This window comes from Microtus ochrogaster, chromosome 8 (genome assembly GCF_000317375.1).
Source record: "Microtus ochrogaster isolate Prairie Vole_2 chromosome 8, MicOch1.0, whole genome shotgun sequence".
Taxonomy (NCBI): domain Eukaryota; kingdom Metazoa; phylum Chordata; class Mammalia; order Rodentia; family Cricetidae; genus Microtus; species Microtus ochrogaster.
In genome coordinates, this window is record NC_022015.1 from 76029513 (window position 1) to 76051638 (window position 22126).

The 22126-nt window shown below is 44.3% G+C and overlaps 1 protein-coding gene across 1 annotated transcript in view; it reads left to right on the plus strand.

Moving 5' to 3' along the window:
* Positions 1-22126, plus strand: part of Sorcs3 (sortilin related VPS10 domain containing receptor 3) — a 624914-nt gene that overhangs the window by 132290 nt on the left and 470498 nt on the right. The gene's annotated exons all lie outside the window — the stretch shown is intronic.

A 22126-nucleotide genomic window follows, 5' to 3' on the forward strand; every position in this document is an offset into this window, starting at 1 on the left:
AGTGCTGGGATTAAAGGCATGCGCCACCACCGCCTGGCCTGCCTGGCTTTCTTATGATAGCTGGAATATTGGCTATCCTAGGGTTCAACTCTGGTGGATAATTCAGGAACTTCTCCTTCATCTTGTCTCTCCTTAGGGGAATGGGGGTATCAGCGGGCTTCTATACCAGTACCTTTATAATTGTCCTTAGTATCTCACCCCACAGGTTTTTTTTTTTTTTTAAATCAAGAATGGGAGACCAACAGCTGCTTAAGTTTCCATGTAACACCGCTTCCCTTCCTATTCCAAGCACCGGGGCTGCGGGCTCTAGCTTCCAAGCTACGATGGTACTAAATAACTCAGTGCAGCAGGCAGTGGTTCTATAAATTACTGACAGCAGCACCGAGAAGACAGTGCCAGGCGCATAAATACACACATTTAGCCAGCCTCCCATTAGCTCGAGGCAGACACAAAGAAAGGAAAAACATCAACAGACCATATCTTTGTTGAAGTTTTCAGTGATGGGATGGAAAAAAGGAGAGGGGGTGGGGAAGGAAGCTCCATTGGAAAGATGGAGATAGAAAAGAGGAAAAAAAAGGGAGGACATCCAGGTGATAAAAGAAAGAAAAAAATCTGAAGATTTGTGAGTTAGAATTCCCTTGTGAGCATGGCAGTTGGAAGGTCTTGTCTGAGCTTTCTCGTTGAGGGCTTCCCATATCTCCATCTTCCTGAGGTCTTGCCTGGTGGCGCCCCCGTGAAAGTCAAGCCTACTGTAAGATGTGTTCTGCTGCACTGTGTCTCTCTCTCTCAGTGCTCTGTACCTACTGATTACTCGAGTCCACCCTCACACCCCCTTTGCATGTGTATGAGCTTCCCAAGGGCAGGGTTCATGCCTCATGACTTACAGCTCTGTTTAGTTTATTATGAGCTTGGTGCTCCTGGGTTAGGCCAAGATGAGCAAGGCATCGTTGTAGTACGGGCCAAGATGAGCAAGGCATCGTTGTAGTACCAATGCCATTTTCCTTCAGCAGAATCAAGTATGGTCTTTTGTACAGAGGATGAGAAACCTCTGTTGAGCGAACATATCTCAGCCCTCTCTTCCTGCCTTAAGGATAAGGAAATTGAGGTCCAGTGGCTACTTGACCTCCACAAGATGACACTTCTGTTTGCACGAGGACTAGGATGCAACCATTCCTTGCTCTACTTTGTAGTATACAAATAGCCCTGTTCTCTGAGCAGTTGTCTCAACTGACACAGAAATGGATCTGGAAGAACTCAGAGCTGTCCTAACTCCACAGCTAAGAGCACAACTTCCAGGGTACATGGAGAGCTAAAAAAAGAACACACCGAGGATGCTCAAAGCAAGGTCACTGGAAGAGCAACGTCTGAGGGAGCCTAGAAAAGGACTTTATAAGCTGAGGAGGCAGCTCACGGTGCAGCGGTAGGGCTCGATCTGGGCAGATGACAGGTGAAGCCACTGTCATGGACAGCTTTAACTGGTCACCTTGCTGATACCATAGACTTGGACTCTTGTAGGCAAATACAAATACAAATAGACTTAGTTTCAATCAGTCCCTTGTTTAGTTTTTGTTTTCCTGGTTGCATTGGGAAGGGGTTAGGCCTGGAGGGCAACTTAAGAAGCCATTCTCCTTGCCTTCATATAGGAAAGGCATCAACTCTACTCACGAATGGCTGAGGCCCAGGGAGTGTGAAGGATCTGAAGCCACAAAGGAAAGGTTCTGTGTGGCTGGTAGCACACTGGTGGCCGATGGCAGATGGACCAGTTTGTGAACATTCTTTTTAAGACTTTAGAAGAATCCAGCCCTCATTTCAGATGAGTCCCAGGTTCCTCTGGGGCTGATTAAAGTTGTCAGTGGAAGCCCTGTGTCTGAGCCTTTCTATGCTTCCCTTAGGCTGGAGATGACACAGAAGACTGAATAAGAGAGGGTGCTATGCTGTTCTGGAATAATATGGAGATGGAGCAGCCATAAGCACCCAGAGTTCTGAGGCACCAGGCTCTCCTTGGCCCAGGGAATGGCCTTTCTTCATTCATCCTGACACATAACTGGTTCTGTCATTCTCTTAGGGACAGGGATAGTCTAATTTGAGACTCTTTAGACAGCCCTGAGTCACAACAGATACTGAATATCTTCCCACCATCTTCCCAGACCAAGGAAGGGATTGAAGTATTTTGCTAATATCACACTTACTATATTTCTGCCCAGGAATCAAATCAGAGAGATAGACCGCGCATCAGGATGGAAAGAATCAGACCCGTGTTGGCTTTCTTTGCAAAAGAAAGTCATATGCAGTTGGAGGGTGGCTCTGGTATGCATTCAAATTCATGGCTCCAGAAAGGCAAGGTTAAATGCAAGCCCCCTCACATACCATACATCTCTCCCAGTGGAGGCTTCTGGGCAATAGGACAAGCCAGGGAGAAGAGAGAAGGTAGGGCTCCCACCCAAACCCCCGTTCACTGCTGTTGGCAAATGGTATAAGCCATTTGGGTCTTGTTGTCCTGTGACAGGTAGTTAGTTCCTCCTTCAGAGTGCACTCCCTTCTGTCCTGCTTCACTAGTTAAGCATGTTCCTGGTTTTAAAAAGTCATTTTGTCCTTCAAGGCAGTGAGCATTGTATTCCCCTTGCTCATAGTACCTGCACTGTTCCTAGCCATTAGAGGAAACACATTGAGCATTTATCCTTATGGACCTTGAAAGAGGTCTTGCTTTGGAAAGGGAAATTTTAAGTATTCTTGCTAGGAAATTCCTCTTTATAATTATTGTTATTTTGAAAAGCACCGTCTTCCATATGGCACCTAGTGACTTTGATTTACATGGTTCCATGTTCTCTGAATGTCTACATTTCTTTAGGTTGTGCAGGATCCCTTGTGTTTTTCACCATCTTCTGCCTACCCCAGGCACTTATGTGAACTCCTCCATATGGATCCCCCATAATGGCTGCAGAACTTTGGAACTGGAGAACTTCTGAATCACTGACATCCCTAGTTTAACCCTTGTTATTAGCTTCATGCTTGGAAAGAAAAGATTCAGAAACAGAGAAAACAAAAGAATACATTTTCCCCATACTTTCAGTCATCAAAACTGGAGACAGACATCACTCTCTTAAATTTCAAGGAAAAGACACAGTAGCCACTTTAGAAATGAGTTACTTTGAATGTCAGATGGCATAACTCCTTTCCCCATGAGTGGATCTTTTTAAATGCAGGATGGCTGAATGGACAGTTGAACTCTGTGTACACTCGATGCGGACTCTACAATTAGGGTGATTAAAATAACAGGACTGCACTCCAGTTTTTGCCCAAGGTCTCACAGCTAGAATTCTGTGACCCCATCATTCAGTCCCAGATCTGCTTGATTCAAGAGTGTTTAAGTCTTCCTGATTGACATGGGATAGCAGTGAAAGGTGACTGATGGACTCTGGATTCTCCAGTACCAGTGCGCATTGCAAATCTCCTGAGGAAACAGCCTGTGAGCCTGGACCCTGTGTGTTTTCACAGAGCACCTTTGTTTGGCATTGCGATGGCAGCCTGAGTGTGTTGAGGAGAGAGAGGCATCAACTCAGAGAGCCAATGATGGGAAGAAGGATGAAGTGAGAATGCAGAAGATGGGCTGGACCTTAACTATAAAAAATTACTATGGATTAACAATGCTTTTTGTTTGTTAGTTTTTGAGACAAGGTTTCTCGGTGTAACAGCTTTGGCTGTCTTGGCACTTTTTTTGTAGACCATGTTGGCCTCGAACTCACAGAGATCCATCTGTTCTGCCTCCTGAATGCTAGGATTAAAGGCATGCACCATCACCTCCACCCAACCATCAATGATACCTTGAGTTTGGATAAAAGTGAGGTTTTATTTTTAATAGATGGTAAAGAGGAGCAGTGACATCAGGAAACCAAACAGACACAATGAGGAATGCAGACATAGGGTTAGGGTTCTTACTCAAGTGAAAGCTATGGGCTTATTGTGGCTCTAATGTGTCATTGAAGTGGAGCAGTTGAGTTCATCAGACTGAAGATGGGAAGGGCAGGTCTAGATGGAGGCGGAAGTTTTGGAGTTGATACCTAGGTAGTGGAGTTGATGGAGTGTGTTAAATTTTCCAAGAATAGACTGTGGATGGAGTGGAGGGTGAAGGCAGAACTTTGGGAATGACCAAATTCTCGGGGACAGAGCGAGCCAGTAAGTGGAAGGAAAACAGAGAAGATGCCAGCAGTGTGTGAAGGGCGCAGGTCCAGACTTTTGTCTCAGTCAATGTCTAGGACAGAGCTGAAGTGCATGGATTTAGTTGTCTTTGGAAGCTGCTTCTGAAATGCTCTGAGATTATTTTAACAGCATCGCTAACCCCTGAATATCAAGAGCCTTCGTGACTTCAAATACTCTGTATGGCGGTCAGGTTTCTATGCTCATGTTTTTGTCAGACTCTTTGACCTGGTATTGGGTTGGGAAATTGGGCATGTGTAATGAGCTACAACACTCTGGATTAAAGCATGAAGCATTGTGCAGTGAACCTGTTTCCCTTCAAGGGATATTTCTATTTCAGAGTTAAAGGTTCCAAGAATCCAGTGGCTGCTGTGAACGGGAGCCATGCCAAACTGAGTGCTGAGGCTCAAATCAGGGGTCTGGAGGTGGGAAGGAAAAGTAGAGAAAACCTTGAAAGATTTTGGGGTTAGGTGGAAACATTCAAGTGGGAGGGGAGCAACAGGGTTCCTGCCATGAGGATTTGTACTCAGATACATAGGAGCATTTTGTTGCTGTGTTCCCTGAATCTGGGAATCCTTAGCTTCAAGGGTATTCTCGGGCCCTGTGGAGATCACACAGATTCTGTGGGCTCCTTAGCAGTATCTCAGAAGAGCCTTAATCTGTTAAACATTCACATTTAATAGCAGAACAAACCCCAGAGGCTTGAGCAAGGACAGGAGTGTGAAGAGTCTCAGCTCTTTTACCATAGTTCTGTCTGTGCTCAGAAAACTCAGGGGTTTTTCTGCAGGTTGAAGAGATGTCTGTTGAGAAAGAGACCGAGGATGGGCACACCAGTGGTGAGCTCTGTGTGCAAACTTACTATGTCTGAGGATGCCAAATACTGAGGGCTGTAGAGGCAAGCCAACTGACTTTCTCTCCCCGGTGAGACTCCAGATGAACTCATCAGGAGACATGAAGAGCCTCATGTGGTGTCAAGACTTAACACTGTGAACCAGGTTTTGCAGAATGTTCTCCTGAGTGTTACACTCCATCTCCCCTCTTTTTAACAAATATTTTGAAATGTTCACTTTGCAGTACTGAAATGACATTCAGAGATAATGTAACCTGCCTACACATATAATTAAATCAATATAATGCCCTAACTGTAATATAGAACAGAAATAAAAAGAACATAATTTATAACAAAATAGTATGCATTTCAGTAATGGGAAGGTATGACTACAGTTGAAGATATAATGAAGTCATCAGATGCTTGCTTCTGGTACATAGAAATTACCATGCATAAGACAGCTATAAGGGCAGACTATCAGGTGTGCTGTATTGGCAATTTCAGTGCTATAAATGTTGTTGCCATTTATTATGCAACTCCTTAAAATGTGAATAACTTTTTATAAAGTTCTCTATAGAACTAAAGAAAACCTTCCCTCAGTCTTCCATCTTTAAAAACCCAGCCTTTTTACACCACGTAAAAATACTCTCTGCTCTGTCAGATGAATGCAGGTCCTGGTGTGGTTCCTGACAAATGGTGTTTTTGTCTCCTCTATGTCTGCTGGGATATTTTCAAGCTTGGCTACGGGGCAACATTACACAGTATCTCTAGTAGTTTGAATGTAATTGCCTCCCCCCATGATCTCATAGTGAGTGTAACTATTAGGAGGTGTGGTTTTGTTGGAGCAGGTATGGCCTTGTTTGAGGAAGTGTGTTACTGTGGAGGAGGGCTCAGTTAACTTCGTGTAGCCTGAAAGATGTAGGACTCTTAACTGACATTCTAATATCTCATCTGTCTGCATGCTGCCATGCTCCCATTCACGATAATGGACTAACCCTCTGAAACTGTAAGTGAGCCACCATCATTAAATGTCTCTTTATAAGAGTTGTGTGGTCATGGTATCTTTTCACAGTAGTAGAAACGCTAAGACAGTGTAATATAAAACAGAACTGCCAGCATTTCTGTCTTAGTCTGCTCTATTCATCCCACTGGAAACACAAAATGCCCCTATGGGCAGACCCACTAATTAAGAGTTGATGGTGACTGGGAAAGATCAGAATACATGATACCCAGCTACTGGTCATGTCCAGTTCTTGGTCCCCAATGGGTAGCTGTCCCTGGTCCTGACTAGACTTCTGCTGGGCCTTTTTTGACTCCTGCTGACTTGATTGATTCCAAGTCCTGCTGGTCACCACGAGTCATCTTTGTTCCCTGCTCTGGTCTGAGATTCTATAGTTGCCAGTTTTAGTCTTATCTAAACCTTGAGTTATATGACTTGTGCCTAGACTACTATGTAAGGCCATTTTTGTCCTGGATTGGACTAAGAATCTTCCTGCATAGCCGTTCACTCTAGTAGTATCTCCTTGTTGGCATCAAGTGTTGAGAGGCTTACTGTCTCTAAAGGCTTCACAGGAGCCATCCCATCATGGATGTCATAGACTGTCTATGTTGTGGTTAGGTAGAACTTAGTTTTCCTCTCGTTTGGATTTAGTAGAGTCTGTGAATTCTTATTTATAGCCGTGAAATGCCTGTTGATGATGCATATGTGCTGGGGAAAGACACAGATCTAAGTGATATTTCCAAAGTGTAAGGATTTCAAGAGTTTATCTTACACACAAATGTGGTAATAAAATAACATTGGCTCACTTGGTGATTGAATTAATTCATGCCTTTTCACTTTGTTTTTAATCCTTCTAGGACATGAAGGAGGAAAAAAAAAAGTCTGGGGCCAGTATGTTTTTAACACTTTTCCATACTTGATAATATTTTATTTTCAGAAAGAAAGAACAGGCTTCAGGCTCAGAGCCCATGGCAGGAAACTGTATCAACTATATTTCAATAACTGTATTTTCTTTGCTTTGCATGTATTTTTATGGTTACACTGAATTTTTTGGTAGAGCTCTTACTTCTGTGAAATCTTCAGACTGAAAGAGAATGAGTTCCTGTCTCATCCCAGCTTATATTTCTCTCTAGTGCTGGGATTAAAGACATGCACCACCACCCAGCCTCTATGGCTAACTAGTGTGGCTGCTGGGATTAAAGGTATGTGTCAACACTGCCTGGCCTGTATTATGATTGACTAGTCTGGCTGTTTTGCATTCCAATCTGAAGGCAAGCTTTATTTATTAAATTACAAATGAAATATCACTACAGATGCCCATTTTTCATTTTGGTAGAAATAACCAGTTCCCTACCCCCAATCAAATAATTTGAATTAAAAAAAGGAAGCGCCACTAATATGGCTCATGAGAAAGGTGAGACAAGAGATATTGAACTTCGAGTGATACTGATGTTTCCTGCCTTTCAAGGGGCAGGTACATTCATGTAAAACAACTTCTGGGGCAGAGGCAGGCCACACTGCCAGGGTATTGGCCGGTTGTCAGTTCATTAAATTATTAGTTTCTTGCACGAGCCACTCCAGAGTATTTCCTATTTCTGTTGCCTCTTTGTCCCTGGATAGGAAGGCAGCATGTTAATGTCTCATAGAATCGGTGATGGATGGCCTTAGCCTGTCAGTCTCTGACACTTGAAGTGCTCAGTAATTTCATTATCTACCCATTTCTCTACTAGCCTAGCACTATGACAAGATGGTATCCAGTGACAGAGAGTGAGCAAATCTTCAAGAAACGTTCTGTGTTTAGCAGGGGTGAAAGTCTTTGTGAGAATCTCCCCTTCCCCAGTATAGAAGCACAAAGCACGGAGCTGGGCTGAGGATATTTCCTGTTACTAAAATAGAAAGAAAAGAATAGTAAAGACCTAGGTAAGAGGTACGTTTAATGAGTAAGCCAAAAATAGAATTGCAAGTTTTTTCTCTCACTTTTTTTTTTTTGCTGTCACAGTAGATGATAGTCTGTGATGCTCACCAAACAAGCAGGGCCCAGCTGGCCACATTTGTTCTTGGTTGGATGGGTCCCAACTGTTTGCTAACCTAGTCTTGGTCAGGAAAGAGTTCGAAAACACTTGAATCAAGGCTGAATTCTTTTTAAAATGAGAGATAGTCAGTGAGTTCCTTGATACTTGCATTATTGTTTGTATTCATTTGACTGACATTTATTCATTCCAGTCTTGCAAAACTGCTCCAGAGAGGAGTGACTCCATCAGTGGCCTGAAGTTGCACAGCTGTCGGATGGGACTGGGTTTGAATCTCCCCCCTCTGGCTGATGTCTCTATATCCATGGCCATGGATTTTGGACATAACTGCACTTTTTTTCTTAGAAAAGTGCTCCTGGCTTTTATTGAAATGTTTGTTCTTTTAATTGTAAGAACAAATTGGGGCTATTGAAAGAAAACAACAGTGTGTCTGATGGCTACTATTGATCTTCAACTCGAAAGCATCTAGAAGCCTCTGGGAAATGAACTCCTGGCAAATCTACACTAAGTTAATTTAGGTGAGAAGGCCTTCCGGAAATGTGGGCAGTGCCATGACATGGGCAACATCGCCATAAAAGCAGAAAGTGAATGGAGCAATCACCGTCCGTCCCTCTGCCTTCTGGTTGCAGTTGCAATGTCCCCAGTTGTCTCTGGCTCTGGCTGCCTAACTCCCATGCCATGGTGAACCTTCAGTCTGTGAGCCAAACTAAGCCATTCCATTCCCAAGTCACTTTCGTCAGGCATTTTGTCACAGTAGTGAGAAAGGTATTTGCAGGGTCTGAGGTCCTTGGAATGGAAAGTAAAAATCAGCAGCGTCAAGACGCAGCCTAAGTCCCTAGTTTCCAACTGAGGCACCCAGGATCAGCATGCCTGAGTGTGGGGTTTCACTGTATGGCTTGTAAGCCTAGCTTGTGTTTATAGTTATCAGGGATGTCTAAAAAGTGTGACATAGTTCTAGAATTCAAGGGCGATATTGCAAATATTTAGTAACGTATGGGGTTCTAGGACCTGATAAGCTGTAGCGCTAGCTCTGGTCAGCCTCCTGATGTGCTTGAAGTGCTGCGCCTTCCTTTGCAGTGACAGGATGCTAAAAAAGTTGAGAGGCCCAAACAGCAGCTCTTGAGCCTCTTGAGTGGTAGTGGGGAGCCTGGTGACTTAAAGCAAAGGGTTTGTTTCTCATAGGCCTTGAAGGACGTCGACACTGCACTTATGTGGCTGCACCACTGAGTTAAATATCAATCTTATAATCTTCATAAAAGATCCTGAAAACTGATGGTAAGGTTTTCCTTATTCTTTTAAAGCCACCAATTCTGGAAGTTTCTATTCATCTGTGTGAAATTGCAGGGGAGCTCTTGGGGCGACGAGAATCAAGACTATTGACCGTCAACATCCTGGCGAGGATGATGGGCCAGGCTGGCATTTGCTGCTGGTGAGAACCAGAAATGATATAGATGATTTGGAAGACAGTTTGGTGGTTTATTGTAACACTGAACACACTCTCATCATACAACCCAGCAGTCACACTTCCTGGTATTTTCCCAAATGAGCTGAAAGCATATGTCCACTCCACACTCTCCCCGGGGATGCTCATACCAGCTTCTTCACGGTTGATAAAACTCGGAGAACAGAGATTCCCATCACATGGTGAATGAGTGCAATACCCCCTTGTAAATGGAGCAATATGAAGTGTTAGGAAATGAGCTGTCATGTCATGAAAATATAAAAGAAATCTTAAATACACACTGCCACACACACACACACACACACACACACACACACACACACACGCAAACACATACACATGCTTCTGGAGAAGCCATGATTATAGAGACAGTGATGAAAGAGGGGGGAAATAAATGGAACATGGAGGTCTTTTAGGTAATGAAACTAGTCAGTGAGATACTAGAGTGGTGGTTACATGTCATGTGTTTGCTAAGACTCAAAAACCACGCAATTCTAGGCATGAACGATTATGTAATCAGTAGCCTTTGGATGTAATTACGTTTCCAAACAGAAGACTGATGATAAGAGAGGCCGTGAGATATGTGGAAGGAGAGGGTTTATGGGCACTGTGTTTTTAAGAATTAATTTTACTGTGAACCTAAAGCTATTTTTAAGGAAATTGATTTACATAATAAAAATATAAAACCCCAGCTTCCATGATTTGGCTCCAGTCCTAGGTGGAAAAGAGAGATGGGAACCTCCATTTTTTTTCAGTCAAATTTCCAAAGGATTCTTCAGTACACAGGTAGTTAAAAACTGGCAGATTAGACAAGCCAGTCACTGGTGGCCTGCCGAGCAAACGACTCTCACCTTTCCCATCCTTAGTTCCTTCGATCGCGATCATTAGCTCATCTTCCCTTCACATCGTCAGATTCCAAAGCTGCCCCTTCTAAGAAATGATCTATTACTCGGAGAACTGGGACTGAGCCCTCCTCAGCAAATGGAGGACTAATGGCTACTCTGTCAATGGCTTCCATGTCTGTACTCTGTCTTTTTGTTAGGAGGAGAAGCATGGTGGCGAGATGCCAGGCATGGGTTGAGGTTCCATTTCTGCCCTTCTTTGTAACCTTAGGAATTTCTCTTTATCTCTCAGGCTCTATGACTTCGAACTCTCTCTCTCTCTCTCTCTCTCTCTCTCTCTCTCTCTCTCTCTCTCTCTCTCTGTGTGTGTGTGTGTGTGTCTTATCTCATGAAAATCTGGAGTACTATATCAGGACACAGTAGCTTTTAAAAGTTGTCAGCTTCCTCTTCTCCTTCAGGGGAGAGATCTTGGAAGTGTGGACAGTGCCTGCACCAGGACAGATCTTTGCCCAACCGTTTCAAACTGATTGCCTCTGCAAAGCGGACGTAAGGAAGCCCGGCTGCCAGTGTGATTTAGACGTTGCCACACTGCTCCTCTCCGAGGAGATGCTCTCTGAGGAATGCTCATCTGGTGTGAGCGCTCCTCATCATTCGCTCGTAGCTCATGTGCTCGGGACTCAGTGCGTGTGAGGACGAATGGATTGCCTACTTGTATCGGGTACAAGTGGCGACACAGAGAGTGAGATCCGTGTCCGATGAAGGATCATCTTGAGGAATGTGTTCAGAGATGTCTGTTTGGAAGCAGGGCCTGAAAGGAGGGACTAACCACCGAGGGATTACTTTAGTTCTAACTCTTAAGATCTTACTCGAGTTGACAGATATGTAAAAGCTTCTGATGTCATTGTAATACACAGTAAGGGCAAGCTTCAGATCCCAAGAAGAAAAGGAAAGTTCTACCACTTTTAAGGCCTTAAGTTGAAACACTGCTAAGAATAGAACTTCCAATGATTTTGACAGATCCTGGCGTCTTTGATGTTAAATGGGAATTGTGTTCTCTGAGCCCTACTTCCCGTTGCCAGCTCACTCAGCAATTGGTCCATTTTTCTCCTTTTTCCTTTATTATATTTTAAGCCATTTAAAATATTTTGGTGAATCATTCTTCTAGGTAATTAGATGAAGTAATTAGAGTGGCTTTGGCTTTTTGTATTCTGAAGCATTAAGTTCTTTTACACGCCTCAGCATCCTCACTCTTCAGTAATGACCTGGTACTTAACCACGATTTCGCAAAGATTCTGGATGCAGAAACGGAGTCTGAAGTGGCAGACTGACTTCCAGGTGATGGGAGGATCTAATGTCCAATACCTATCTACTCTGGGTGTGGCAGTTAGGCGTCACCCATGTGGGGCGTGTCCAGGAAACGTTAGTGCTGGAAACACACATAGTGGGAAGGACCTAGTGGAGGCTGGGTGACACGTGACCAGCTATCATAAGCCTCTGCCACTAAGACTGGACTACAACCTTGAGCTGTAAGCTGAAATAGACCTTTTCTCCTGTAAGTAGCTTTCTGTTAGGGTCTGTTACCATAGCAACAGAAGTGATTAGAACAAGATGAGATCCAGTTCATCACAGTGGGGTGGACATGGCCTGGCAGCAGGTGTGAGAGGGCAGCCCATTGCCTTGCAGCTGCAGTCTGCCAGCAGACAGGGAACAAGAAGAGGGACCCGGGGAGACCACCCCAGAAAACCACAACTCGTCAAAATGCAGAGTTGTGAAGCCCCATTCCAATGGATACATCTACAAGAGAGTCCCACACCTAAGGCTCACGGGGTGCTGTAAAAGAGAGGCCAGAGAGATTGTAAGAGGCGGAGGATCAGGGAGGTTGCTCTGAGAGTGTGTTCCTAGTAATATCAGAAGATACCCAGAAAGTCGTACCAACACAGCTGCCTAAACAGGAGCTGAACAAGGATGGCACCACTCAGTGTGTCAAGCAGAACAGAGAAAAGCCCACGAGGCCTCAGCCCTACACAAAGAACTATAGACAACTGAGTAAATCTAAGGAGAGCTGGTGTTGCCCAGGAAAGAATACACCAACTGTTTCTTAAATATCAAATGATCATCCCTGAAAACATACAAACAGGATTGAACAGGTTATATATAGCAATATATCTATATATGTATATGCATTCAATAACAAATTGGTAACGAAGAAAGAGTCCATGAGTGTGAAGAAGAATGGGAAGGGGTATGGGAGGGCTTGATGGGAGGAAAGGAAAGGTAGGTATGTTGTAATTAAACTATAATCTCAAAAATAAAAGTAAAACTTAACAACAAAGTCTTTTCCTAGTAATGTATTTTCTTTAGTAAGGCTTTACCTCCTGAAATTCTATCATCTCCCTAAATGGCACCACCCAATGGGGCCTAAGTGTTCAAACACATGAGCCTGTGGGGGTGGCATTTGTGATTCCGAACACATCAGGCAGCCACTAAGAACCTACATACATCCCTTCCACTCAGAGTGTACTGAAAAGAAGAGTGTACTGTGTCTCATGGCCACCTCTCTCTGTAGTGGCAGCGGGATGCATGCTGGGTGGAAGGAGAGGGCAACAGTAGGAAGGTTTTTGTTCTTAGAAAGGGGAGACAGACAGGTAGTGAAGGAGAGCTGGAGGGATTTGTCACCGACCCGTGCCTTCCAAAGTCTGTGTCCTTCTCCTGCTGTCAGATCCAGGGGTCCCTTATGGTCCTCTCAGAAGCTGAGTGGAGAGGCCATGGGGCTGAGCAGTGGTATGGGACCTCCCCTCGAGCAGCTCATTTTGATTTTACCTTCTCCCTCCTGTTGGCTTTCCACATAACTTTTAAAGAAGAAAAAGTTGGCTGAAGTATTTCAGAAAACCATTTCTGTAATCATCTTTCTAATAACCCCTTCTTCTACCTGTCTATGGCTTTCTCCTTTCACCCTGCCCTTGTCTTCATTGTGGGTGCCTAGCTGGTTATAAGGAATATATTTCCTGCTTCTGCAGAAGACTGTAGGCTCCTTTATTCACTCAAGCTCTTACTGCAGGCAAGTGACCCCATTTTTGCTCCTGTGTTCTCAGGAAACGCAGCGTGCTTTTCTTGATCATTTTCTCCTCCAGCCCATGCTTGAGGTCCTCTGCCTGCTGGTGCCAGGTATCCCTGGCTTCCTATGTTGACTGCTATTACAGAGATGTACAACTTCCCACCCAAAGCTGTTTCCAGTTGAACAAAGAGTAGCCATGTGCTTCCTTACTATCTCATGCTGGGGTTGAAATCAACCCAGGGAGGGAATGGCTTTGGGCTTTCAGCCCCTTGTTGGTAGGTATACCTTACCTGTCTGTGCCTACTTATCTGATTATACTGTTCATACAATAGTTTCTTTTATTTCTGCAATAATTCCTTGAATTATCTGTAGTGCTTTGTAGTTCCCATAGCCCCATTTTATAGTGGCATATTATTTTATTATTTGTGGTTAATAAACAAATAAAACTTGCCTGGAGGTCAGTACAAAGCAGCCACACTAGTCAGCCGTACAGGCGAGGCAGTGCTTATATACACTTTTAATCCCAGCAGCCACACTAGGTAGCCATAGAAGCTGGGCAGTAGTGGTGTACACCTTTAATCCCAGCACTAGAGAGGAATATAAGATGAGGGAGACAGGTCTCATGCTCAGTCTCATTCTGTTTGAGGTAGAGGTAGGAGCCAGTGGCTGACTTTTTTCTTATCTTCAGGTCTAACCCCAATATCTGTCTCTGGATTTTTATTATACATGTTACATCATTTGTTCGGACATACTTGGACATTGCTTCTTTGCTGAGCTGTATCCCCAGTCCACCATGGCCTTTTCATATGGACCATTCTATTTGATTACGACAAGCACCCAGGATATGAGCATCTTTAAATGTGAATTTTAAAGGTGGAGTGTCAGGTGGTCATTAAAGAGGAGCCTGACTCAAGGTCACTCAACTACAAAGCCACAGAATCTGGCTTTGGACCCATTTCTTCTACCTTCCCTTTCCATGCATGTAAGCTGTTGGTCATAGTGATCATAGAATAGGGAGGGTTTTAGATGTTTATTTGTAGGGGAGCCTCAATGTGAAGTAGATGATATCTTCCTTTCTCCCTTGCTTCACCTGGTACTTTCATATGTGCACTCACTCTTCAAGTTCATCGACTCTTCAAAGTTGCCTATTCATAGGCAGGGTGGGGGTTTGGACGATACAGGGACACAAAGGCCAAGTCTGATGAGATGACTAATCCACGTCATCTAGTTAGCAATGAACCCTCAGCTCAGTGTGTTTTCTCATTTCTGTCTGCTGAGTGGTGTCACAGAGGAATGTCCCGAATGTCCTATGAAAGATGGTACTCCATCTTCAGAAGTCAACCCAGGTGGGATGAAGTTTGGACAGTACGGTCTTTTTAGGAAACAGAACAGACAGAAATTACATGAATTGGGCAAAGTGATTTGCTTTCCCCTGGGAAGACTAGAGACGGAAGCAGAAGCCGTCGAGCCTGTTGTGCTGCTTCAAGCTATCTGTGAGGTCCTGTGTAGGGCAGATTGAGCTTCCAGTGGATTGTGCCACCTCTAAGGAGTACCAGCATTGTGTGATCCATATATGTGTGCTGTGGCCCTGTGCTCCGGCTGCTTGCCTTGAGTAGCGGGAAAATGACCTGTGCACAAAACACTGGGAGGATGTTGTAGGAGAGATGGAAACAACCTGCCCTGAGAACCTAGAGGAGAACAATTCCAGTTGAAGGATCAGGGATGACATTAAGAAGAAGGAGATGTATTTTATAGTTTGGCTGATTTAGAAAGGTGTTGTGGGAAGGCGGCTAGTTTGTTTCCTGGCTACCCAGACTCTTGAAATACCCACACAGAAACTGTATTAATTAGATCACTGTTTGGCCAATTACTGAAGCATATTGCTAGTTAGCTCTTACATTTAGAATTAAACCATTTCCAATATTTTATATTTTACCATGGGGCTCATGGCCTACCGGCAAGGTTCTGCCATGTCTGGCTCTGGCTGCGGCTCCATGGTTTCTCCTCGACTCTGCCCTTCTTTCTCTCAACATTCTGTTTAACTTTCCCTGGCTTGCTCTGTTCTACCCTATCAGACCAAGCCAGTTTCTTTATTAACCAGTGCTGTTCACAGCATACAGAGGGGAATCCCACATCAGAAAGGGTGACCATAAGGCATCCAGGGCTCACAAAGGAGCCCCAACAAGGGCTCAGGTATAGAAAATGCTAGGAATAGTCAGGAAATCTCAATTTCCCATGGTGCTTAAAAGGAGATTTGGAGGACATTGTAAACAGAGGCTGATGGAGTCTGATTCATGGGGTTAGAATTGGAGATGGGGCATCACCCTAAGGAGGCACAGTTCCCTTGGGAGATTGTAGGAAGGTACAGGACATCTGATCAAGGGCAACAAGGTCTGTGAGAACTTTGGCCTGATGCCAGTGACTACCTCTTTTTTCTGGAAGGTGGAATTTGAGATCAGACAGAACGGGGCTAGTGTGGTCACCTGCTCCTGGGCTCATTTGCTTCTTCATTCCGAGTACTCTCCCCTCACATAGAGCTTTCCTGCCTCTTGTTTCCATTTTCTCTGTCCTTTTGTTCCTCCCCCCCCCCCCCACTTTCCTTCTTTCTTGGGTAAATCTCAGCTTTATTTGCTTCTTAACTCCATCTCTGGGATCCAACTTTGATTTCTGTAGATCACCCCAGCCTTTATTACAGGGCCCACAGAGCAGGGGGTGGGGTGTTGAAAAGGAAGCTGAAGGTATTTTTACATAAGTATCATGTTGGTACTTTTGAACTTTCCTATAAGTAAAAGTACCTTTAGTTTTTACTCAAGGAAACAGGAGTACAGAGAGGTCAAATGTACTTCCCAAGACAACACAATTCCAAATTCCTAGGACCAGGGCTCTCAGTGAAAGGACAGTATATATCAACTCCTTTGGAGGGGGTCTTTGTTCTGGGAGAGGTGCTAATGGTCTGCAAACCACCTAATAGTAAGTGGAAGATTTATGTGAAGGGTGTGTTTTTTACTTTTGCAAGGGGTTTCTTTTTTTTTTTTTTTTTTTTTTTGGATTTTTCGAGACAGGGTTTCTCCATAGCTTTTGGTTCCTGTCCTGGAACTAGCTCTTATAGACCAGGCTGGCCTCGAACTCACAGAGATCCGCCTGCCTCTGCCTCCCAAGTGCTGGGATTAAAGGTGTGCGCCACCACCGCCCGGCTTGCAAGGGGTTTCTTAATCTCAGCATTGTCTCCAAGAACTTTATGAACCATTGCCTCCAAGAGAACCATCAGGCGGAGGCCATCAGGTCAGGGGGCAGGAAATGCTCCTCGCCAGGGAAAAGTCTGGTAGAAGACAAGCAGGGGCTTTAAAAGCTACCATCTTCCACCTTGAGAAAGACTCAGTTTCATGACTAGAAACTTCCTTATTTTCCTCCTAATGTTTTGAAATGTGAGTTCTAAACAGCTGAACTTTCTGAAATGAGGGTGATGGCTCAGAAGTTAAGATTCTACTGGGGCTTTCAACACTTGCTGCTCTTGCCTGCGACAGATGGATTTATAGCCATTATCCCATAGAAGATGATGCATGATGGAGTTGTCCTTACACCAGAGCAAAAAAGCTTCATAATTTACCTTCAAATCTGGGCTCGAGCGAGTGCTGGGAGGCTCAGCTCTGCGGTCGTGTGAAATAGATTCTTGCGAAAGGGAATGGCTCAATTGTCTGACCTTTACAGCCTGTTTAAATATATCTTACAGCGTTCACAGTAGTAAACAGTATAGCTAAGGACTCTCAGACTGGGAGAACTGAGTGAAACATTTTCAGCTAAGCTGTGGGCTGTCCTGGTGGGGAGACAGGCACTTGGCTTTGGACTGGCATGGAATCTGGGAGGGAGAGTGAAGGCAAATATTTTCCCAGTGAGTGCTTGTTGATTTGGCACCAAGAGAGCCACAGCTTAGGAAGCAGAGAAGTTATTTTTACTTATTTGGGACGCCATCCTGCTTCTGTGAGCGAGCAGAAGACCTAATGGTGGCTCCCTGTTTATTTATCCGTTCAACCAAATGTTTGCTTGGCATGTACTATATACTGGGCACTGCTGTAGGGTTGAGATGTGAAGGTATGCTTTAAATTGAGTGTTCTCACAATAAAATAGAGATGAGTAGGTATAAAAAGGTGTGCTAAATGGGATATATATTACCTGCACATAGAGTACAGGCATAGCATGAAAGAGACAATAGTTAGTACCATATAGGAGCCACAAGGAACAGTCAAGATAGAATCACAGAGGTACAAATGATGTGTAAGTTGAAAGGTATATAGGAAGCCAATTATAATGGATTGGTGGAAAGAATGGTGCACATGGAGGGGAAAACTGGAGACCAGGGAGAATGGGTAGAAACATCTTGTCATGTCTGTGTGAGTGAGGTGGGTTCTGTCAGTAGAAAACGGCTAGGTTGAGCATCACGGATGTCTATCTTATTAAGGAGAGCTTGCGTTTCCCAAGTGTTCCCATCACATAAGGTCTTTGCTGTCTCATCCAGTGTACCACGGCCCTTTTAGTCATACACCGGCATTATCACCAAGACTCAGAGAAGCCGAGGGACATGCCCAAAGGTCACACAGTAAAATGGCTTAATGGTGACTTGAAGGTGCATTGGTGCTAAAGAAAAATAAATGAACTTGAAAAATGTGGCAATGAAATCAGAGAAACCAGGGGGGTATTTGAAAAAACAGAAGATTTAGGAGTAAAACAAAGAATGACCGAGGATATTTTCTACATTTTTCTCTTATGCAATGAGAAGGATGATCATGCCATTCACAGAGCAGTGCGAGTTGCTAGGGACACAGAAATGAGTGACACATTGTTCCCCTTGTTTGAGGTTAGGGGAAATCATGTAGGCTTTTAGCAGTGAAGACTGATCACTCTTTGAGCCAGGGACCCTGTTCATCATCCTTCATTTGACGTTGATGTTCTCCTGATGTAATGGGAGGAAGCCTCAGCCCCCGGGGCAGGGGCTGCTTCCTGGAGCTCTGCCTGGCATGTGTCATCTTCCAGTGGGATGGAGTATTTCTGAACATGCTTCCGACAGCAAGCACGTTCTCCTTTAGGCGGAGCCATATGCCACATCTCCAGTGTGAGAATTTAGCCTCCACTGAATCATCGAGAGATGAAATAAAGGTTAGGAGATTTTTTAAAAAGCAGAAATAAAGGGCTTTCAACTCTATTTTTGTAACATTTTTGTCATTATAGAAGCAGGATTATCTAGTGAAAGAAATTTGAAAATCTGGAAACATAATGAAGGAAGGAGAAATGACCAAGCATCCACCGTTCAGATGCCAACTTGCATGTACGTTTATTTTATAGAGTTATGTTAAGTTTTATGTATATTTTTAGTTTGCATTTCAAAATATACAAAATGTGCAAAATATATATTCCAAACACTTGTTAGCATATTGTTTGACAGGTTGTCTTTACAGTTAAGTTCATATTACATAATTATGCATCATATTCAATATCAAGTATATATACACAAAAACCCAGTTTTAATGTCCTCATACTGAAGCGCCTCATCCTGCTATTGTGGGGATTTGTGTTATTCCTGCGAGTTTGCTGCTGTAGGCGATGATCTGTGACCTTCCTGGGCCCGGGAACATCATTATGATCATCTGATTATTTTCTCTGGATGTCACCTTAGAAGTAGAAGCTTTCAGCCAGAGGGTAAAAACATTTCGTAGAGATTTCTGATATTGAGAAATTGCTTTGCAGAAAAGAGACGTAGCTTTTTTAACCCTATCTTTTGCATTGTCTTTAACTCAGAATTTTCTAGGTGGCTGGGGTGGGAACATTTTCCGGCAGGTATTTGTTTGTTCATTCAGCTACTCATTTATTTATTCAGTAAATATTTATAGAATGGTAGTACCTTGGGAGGAATAAAAATGTCTAAGGCAAGTGGTTACAACCTTGCGCATTTGCCAGAACTCATGAAGTCATACATTAGAAAGAATGAACGTTGCTGTATGTAAATTAAAGAAATAAAACTTCAGATGGGCTCAGACAAACCCAGAGTTCTAAGGAACTTAAAATCCAGGAAATGTATGCAGGCAGTAGTAACAACACAGGGCAGCCCATTAAAATAATATATAAGAAGTGAGAGGTATTTATTGGAGCAGATGTGGCAGGAAGTGCACCCAGTCATGTTCAAATTTTGCTCTTTTCCTGGTAATACAAATACATAGGACATAAGAGTACCCGCTCTCAAAGAACCCCAGCATCAGTGGGGTCAGAATTACAAACAGAAACCATACAGGTGATAATTATTGCAAATTACACATGAAGGAGAATTGTCGGGGGTGGGAGGAGGTGAGTCCACAGGCCTCTGGGAAGAAAGGGCATTGACATGAGAAAATGTTTACTCTCCACTGCTGCCTGGGCAGGAAAGGACTTCACGCTTACTTTAAGGGAAGGAAACTGTATCTTAGAGAGATTCAGTGACTTGGCCAAGGTCACACAGCTTCAAAATGGCAGAACCTCACATTAATGACCCCTAGAAATAAGCCCCCTGTCCTAGTAACTGGGTCCCTAAGACTGCGACTAAGGAAGAGAATGGGTAGATGGGACTGTAGTGGGGAGGTGGGGCCGCATCGTCTTCAGGGAGAAGCTCAGAGAGACAAACCAGGGGTTTTACATTTGGGGGAAGTGACAAACAAGAGATGAGGTCTTAGTGAAGTGTCCGAGCTGTGTGTTCTGAACCCAGGACTGTCAACAGGGCAGGAAGTGAGGCAGTTTCTCTGAGAACAATAGAGAGACCTGCCCAAAAGTCCGCCTCAGGAGAAGCTGATCTGGTCCAGGCACCCTGAAGGAGTTAGTTAGGTGAGGCTAGACAGGGACTTCCTTCTCTGGTGAAGTTGCCCTTGCTCTAATGGTACACAGGCTATCCAGTGCAAGGAAGCCCACATGTCTTAGCCCCATGGTCAATTTTCAACTAGCTTGGCCCATTCTGAACTATTCCAAGGGCTTTCTATCTGCGGGAATTCTTTTAAGAATTCATAAAACAGTTGGAAAAACTCTGACCCAGATTTGTTGTATTATTTCAGTTAAAACAAAGCAAATCAACAGAACCTCTTCCACTCAAACGGTATTTACTTTTCATTTTCCATTTCTCCTCCCAGCTTGCAATTCCAAAAATAAAAAGCTTTGTTTTCTTAAACAATAACAAGGCACAGCATCGAGACAGCATCGAGAGAGTCAGGCAGAGGTCTTGGGGTACAGCCACAGGAAGGACTTTGACCAGGAAGGCAGCCTGCAGCTGAAGCCTTTGTTTCTGAAGGGGGATTTGCTTTTAAGAGGCAGGCAGGGCTCAGCCCCATAGGTGACTGTGAGCCAGAGCAAGGACATGAGGTGCCAGACAGCACAGGGGTTACTGAGATTCTCAGCTTGGCCAAGCAAAGTCAAAGACCTAGAAAGCGCCTCCCAGACGCTAACCAAAGGCAATAAGAGCCCCTTTCTTTTCCAAGTCTTGGCTGATGGATGTATACTGGGTGGGGGTGGGGGGGATTGTGGGCGTGTGGGTGTGATGTCTTTCTTTGGCACCAGAAATTTGAGTTGACTCTTTCTATTCTGTGGCACCAAGGTTTGGCCAAGCCTCTAACTCTATAGCCCCTCAATGTATTAACTCGGTGACACCCTGATCATACTAGCACTGTTTATTGGTTTCCTCCTGACCTGCAAAGTGTTGCTTGCTTTTCTGTCCCCTCAGTTTTCTTCCCGCATTTGTGGAGCACACTGACTTCAGCCTTTCTGACCCTCCCCCACCCCGCCCATCAAAGGTGTCCAATTCTTTTCAGCCTCCACAACCCTCACCGTTACTGCTTCTCCCAAATGTAAGGTTTCCAATTCTCCAAAGTCGCCAGAAGCCTCTTGAGGACTTGTCGCCACCAGGGGCATTTGTGATATTCTGGTGGGAAAGCTATCCTCACTTCGCTTTGCTTTTCTCCCATTCTGGGAATGTCACTGCAGTGAGGAATGATGCTCATGGCTTTGTTTGGTTTCTAGCCCTCCCTCTTAGTGCCAGGTTTTATACCTGAAATGCCAGCCACAGCTTCCACCAGGCGTGTGAAAGTTTGAATCGGAAATGCCCTCCGCTGCCTCATTTCCTAGCACGCTTTTTTTCCCCAGCAGCTGACGCTATTTGGGGGAGGCTCTGGAACTTTGAGGAGGTAGAACCTGACTGGTTAAAATCGGTTACTAGAGGCTGCCCTGGAAGGTCATAGGCTGGCTTCTGGTTCCAGCTTCACTTTCTGTTTCCCATGTGGGGTGATGTGAGCAGCCGCCATCCTACGTTCCTGCCGTCATGTTCTGCCCAAGCCCACGGGGCCAAGCAATCATGGACTGAACTTGGAAACCATGAACCAAAATAAGCAGTCTGTCCCTCCAGTTATCTCCATTAGATATTTCGGTCATAGTGACTTACTCAAAAGTAACTAATAAAACGTGCTAATGTACAGTAGTATATGATAATATATACATCTGGTTCGCTTGGCTGGAGCTGGGAAGGAGATACATTAACGTTTGCCTGGGCCACCAAGGTGCTGGCTGTGCACGTGACGCCCACTTTTGGAGCAGGGACTCCTCCTTCGGGGCTTGTTGTCTTTCATGGCCCAGTTAGAAGATACAGTAAAAATGGATCTGGGAATTGTACGGACTTCTGAAAAGAGGCAGCATCCTTTTGGGCCATCAAGCAG